Genomic DNA, 5,724 nt, shown 5'->3' on the forward strand with positions numbered 1-5,724 from the left:
TGACAAATCTACATTTAATATATTCAATGGTGAAAGGTTAAAAGCTTTCTCTCTATTTTCAGGAATAGGACAAGGGTGTCTACTCTCACCAATCCTATTCAGCATAGTCCTAGAAGTCCACACCAGAGAAATCAGGCAAAAAAAAAGAAAAAAAAGAAACAGAAGGCATCTAATTCAGAAAGGAAGAAGTAAAATTGTCTTTGTTGGCTGATGTCATGATCTTGTATATAGAAAATCCTAGTCTCCACCATAAAGCTGTTAGAACTAAAAAATAAATTCAATAAAGTATCAGGATACAAAATCAATACAAATACAAAATTCAGTGGTTTTTCTATATACTAATAATCAACTCTCTGAAAATGAAATAAAGAAAATAACCCCACTTACAATAGCATCAGAACAGTAAGATACTTAGAAATAAATTTATCCAAGGAAATGAAAGATTTTTACACCAAAAACTATAAGACACCAATGAAAGAAATTTAAGAAGATGCAAATAAATTGAGAGATATTCCATATTCATAGACCAGAAGAGTTAATATTGTTAAAATGTCCCTCCTACCCAAAGTCATCTATAGATTCCATGCAATCTCTATAAAAATTCCAATGGCAGGGCGCCTGGGTGGCTCAGTTGGTTAAGCAACTGCCTTCAGCTCAGGTCATGATCCCAGCGTCCTGGGATCGAGTCCCGCATCGGGCTCCCTGCTCTGCGGGGAGCCTGCTTCTCCCTCTCCCACTCCCCCTGCTTGTGTTCCCTCTCTCGCTGTGTCTCTCTCTGTCAAATAAATAAATAAAATCTTTAAAAAAAAATTCCAATGGCATTTTTTACAGAAACAGAAAAATAAAACAATACTAAAATTCATATGAAGTACAAAAGTCCTCAAAGAAATCTTAAGAAAGAACAACGCTGGAGGCATCACACTTCCTGATTTCAAATTATATTACAAAGTTGTAGTAATCCAAACAGTATGGTACTGGCAAAAAAAAAAACAGTCACATAAATCAAAGGAACAGAATCAAGAGCCCAGAAATAAACCCATGCATATATGGTCAACTAATATTTAAAAAGGGAGCCAAGAGTAATCAATAAAGAATGGATAATCTCGTCAATAAAAAATGTTGAGAAAACTGGATATCCACATAGAAAAGAAAGGAATTGGACCCTTATCTTATACCACCTACAAAAATGAACTTTAAATGGATTGAGAACTTAAACATAAAACCTGAAACCATAAAATTCCTAGAAGAAAATGGGAAAATCTTCTTGACATCAGTCTGCAATATTTTTTGGCAATTACACTGAAAGCACAATTAAAAGCAAAAATCAACAAGTGGGACTACACCAAACTAAAAAGCTTCTGCACAGCAAAAAAACAATCAACAAAATTAAGGGGAAACCTACAGAATGGGAAAAAAGATATGCAATTCATATATCTAATAAAGGGATACTATACAAAACATATAAGGAACTCTTACAACTTAACAGCAAATATATATATATATATACCCAATCTAATTTAAAAAGTTGGCAGAGTTCTTGAATAGACATTTCTTTAAAGAAGATACACAAATGGCCAGCAAGTACATGAAATGGTGCACAACATCACTAATATTAGGGAAATACAAATCAAAACCAGAATGAGCTATCTCCTCACACTTATTACAATGGCTATTATCAAAAAGAAAAAAGATAGCAAATGTTGGTCAGGATGTGAAGAAAAGGGAACATGGTACATTTTTGGTGGGAATGTAAATTGGTATAGCCACTATGGAAAACAGTATGAACATTCTCAAAAACTAAAAATAGAACTACCATAAGATTCAGCAATCCCACTTCTAGCTATATATCCAAAGGAAGTCATTATCTCAAAGAGATATCTGAATTCCCATGGTCATGGCCGCACTATTCACAATAGCCAAGACATGAAAACAACTTAAGTGTCCATTGATGGATGAATGGATCAAGAATATATGGTGTGTACGCACACACAAACACTGGAATATTATTCAGCCATAAAAGAGAAGGAAATCCTGCCATTCATACCAATATGGATGGACATTGAAGGCATTACGCTGAGTGAAATACATCAGACAAAGACAAATACTGTCTGACCTCACTTACATGTGGAATCTATAAACATTAAACTCATAGAAACAGACAACAGAATGGTGGTTGCTGGGGACTGAGGGGTAGGGGAAATGGGGTGGTTGGTTAAAGGGTGCAAACATTCAGTTATATGACGAGTAAGTTCTGGGAATCTAAGGAACAGCATGGCAACTCTATTAATATAGTTATACAGGTTAATAATACTGTATTGTATATTTGAAAGTTGCTATGAGAGTAACATTTTAATGTTCTCACCATATCAACAACAATAAAAGTGGTAATTATATGAGGTGAAGATATGCTAAGTAACCTTTTTTATAAACATTTCACAATATATATTTGTATCAAATCATACATTGTATACCTTACACTTACATAATATGTCAATTATATCTTGATAAATCTGGGGAAAAAAGAATATATAAATCTATATCTTTGTCTGAATGTTTGAAATATTTCCTAATAAAATATCTTAATGAGTTATTAAGGATAAAAACATTTCAAATATTTTTATAAATATGATACAAACTTTATAAAGTATATGCTTGAATATGTATATATGAATATATCAAATATTACAAAAACATACTGGGGAGCTTATCGTTCAACTTAATTTTTCAAAAAATAATAACTGCAAAGGAAAAGATAAGTAAATAATAACAAATAAAGCTGAAATTAATGAAATAGAATAGCAAAGAAATCAGAGAGAGGATTAACAAAGCCAAAAGCTGCTTCATTGGAATAAACTATCAACTTAGACAAACCTCTGGCAACACTAATCAAGAATAAAAGAAAGAAGGCAAAAATAAGCATGTCACTAAGAAGGAAAAGAAGAACATACTAGTTAAAAATGTATAAGTCATAAAAGAATACAAATAACTTCCACACAAGGCATCAGGCCCACATAATTTTTCAGGTAAATCCACCAAACTAGTGAATGATCTTTATATGAATCACTGTGCTCCAGATAAGAGAATAGGAGGGAAATCTATGTGACACAATAACCTTGATACCTACCTGAAGATATTTAAATAAATAGGTTAGATGAACGGATAGGTGGATGGATGGATGGATGGAGATAAGTAGATAGGTATCGAGTAGAATTTACCCCAAAATGCAAGTATGAGAAACATCGGAAAATTTACTAATGCAAATTGCCATTTTAACAGATTAAAAGAACAGAATAATGACCATTTCAATAGATGCAGAAAATGTGGTTGATAAAATTCTGTCAATTCTTGATAAAATATGTATGCAAATTAGAAATCTGTGGAGACTTTCTTAACTAAATGAAATGTATCTAACAAAACATAGTATAAACATCATATTTAAGCACAGTTATTCTAATTTCAGATATCATGGGAAGGAACTCTAGAGTCCTGACATAGGATATGTAAATTGTTGTGCTGCCTTGGAGATAAGTTTGAAAACATCCCATAAAGCTGAATACGTGAATATCCTATTATCCAGCAATTTCATTTTTATTTATACTCCCGAGTAAATTTTGCACGTGAGTACATGAAGAAAATGTGTACAAGGATGTTCGTTGCCACACTGATTGCATTAAGAAAAAAATTCAGAAACTCTTTCAAGAGAAGAAATGATGATTAAAATCTTATTTAGTCAAACAGTACAGTTAATTAAACATAGATGTTTGGATCAACTGAGTAAATCTTGAAAACAAAATTGAGTTTCAAAAGAAAATTGCAGGGTGCCTGGGTGGCTCAGTCGTTAAGCATCTGCCTTCGGCTCAGGTCATGATCCCAGGGTCCTGGGATTGAGCCCTGCATCCGGCTCCTTCCTCCGCGGGAAGCCTGCTTCTCCCTCTCCCACTCCCCCTGCTTGTGTTCCCTCTCTCGCTGTGTCTCTCTCTGTCAAATAAATAAATAAAATCTTTAAAAATAAAAAAGAAAATTGCAAAAAAAATATATATGCAGTGTCTTTTAATTTTGAAAGCATACAAAATAGTACCACATATTGATATGGCTATCTAGGAAAATGAAAAACAAATAAACAAAATTCAGAAGAAGAATACACACCAATCTCAACCTAATGAATACCTTAAGGAAAAATGGAAGGAAATGAAGGTGATGGGCAGCTTTGCCTGTATCTCCCAAGTATGTATAATCAGCTCTAATCTCACCCTGAAATCCAGATTCCTATATCCTATATATATAATACCCTAGGTAATACTTGGGTGTCTAATAGAAATCTGAAATATAATATGTACTATGTACAAAACAGAAATTTTAATCCCTCCCTTTAGAATGTGTAACTCCTACAGTGTTTCTCATCTTACTACAAGAGAACACCATTCACCTAGTTGCTCATATCAAAAACCTTGGCAACATACATGATTTGTCTCTTTCTCTCATATTTCATATACAGACCTCCAGCAAATACAATCCATTCTCTCTCTGTCACTGCAGTCTATGCTGCATCCAAACACTTTTCAACAACCCCAATACTTCTACTCTATTTCAAGTCACCATTGTTTCTGATCTGGACTGTAACACTAGCCTCTCTACTGGTTTCCCCTTTTCCCCACTCTTGTTTTTCCACCATCCACACAACATGTTCTATTTAAAACATAAATCTGACTATGTCACTCAGTTGCTAAAGCCTTTTAAACTTTTTTTAAAAAGGTTATTTGTTTTTTTGCTATTGAGTTGAGTTCCTTAGGTATTTTAGTTATTAACCACTCATCAGATGTTAGGATTACAAGTATTTTCTCCCATTTTGTAGTTGGTCTTTTCACTCTGTTGATTGTTTCTTTTGCTGTACAGAGCTTCTTAGTTCGCTACAATCAATCCTACCTGTTTGTTTTTGCTTTTGCTAAATGTGCTTTTGGGGTCACATATTAAAAAAAAACCTGCCCAACCCTCCGGTTCCCTTTCCCATCAGATCTGAACGCTGGTCTTGGTGGTCGTAAAAGGAGGAAAAGGGACACTGAAGCTGGCCTCTTGGTGCTTATAGTCTGTTATATAGACTGTGGGCTAGTTTCAAACAGGGTTTGAATTCTCTTTGACCTGGTTTCCTCCTCCCCTCTAAAATGGGAGAATCTTAGGCTTAAAGGGAGGATGTATGTGAAGCTCTGGGCAGTTGTAATGATTGCTGACTTAATGAATGGTTTTCTTGCCTCTTGAGAGTGTCCCTTTTGGTGGTGGTTTTGTTTTGTTTTTTTTTTTTTAGATCTGTTACCAGTAAAGTTGTCCTTGTCTGTGATTATGGATCTATAGTTGGGACAGAAACACTGGGAAGAGGCAAGCTGAAAGAACAGATTATTTTAGTGGAAAACCATGACCTTTGTATTTCTGCTACTGGTGGCACATGGCATAGAAGTGACTAGTAAAAGACTTGAAGTAAAAAAAAAAAAAACCTGCCCAGACAAGTGTCAAGAAGCTTTTTGCCTATGTTTTTTATAGTTTTAGGTCTTATTTTTATTTTTTTAAAGATTTTTATTTATTTATTTGAAAGAGAGTGATACAGCAAGAGAGGGAACACAAGCAGGGGGAGTGGGAGAGGGAGAAGCAGGCCTCCTGCTGAGCAGGGAGCCCTATGTGGGGCTCGATCCCAGGACCCTGAGATCATGACCTGAGCCGAAGGCAGACGCTTAA

The 5,724-nt window shown here is 34.6% G+C and overlaps 1 non-coding gene across 1 annotated transcript; it reads left to right on the forward strand.

Moving 5' to 3' along the window:
• The first annotated feature begins 4,986 nt into the window (after positions 1-4,986).
• Positions 4,987-5,119, forward strand: LOC123323539. Its single transcript, XR_006539472.1, has one exon. It is a non-coding gene; the product is annotated as a small nucleolar RNA SNORA61 (small nucleolar RNA).
• Positions 5,120-5,724: the final 605 nt, after the last annotated feature.

Source organism: Neomonachus schauinslandi, chromosome X, assembly GCF_002201575.2.
Source record: "Neomonachus schauinslandi chromosome X, ASM220157v2, whole genome shotgun sequence".
NCBI classification, from domain to species: domain Eukaryota; kingdom Metazoa; phylum Chordata; class Mammalia; order Carnivora; family Phocidae; genus Neomonachus; species Neomonachus schauinslandi.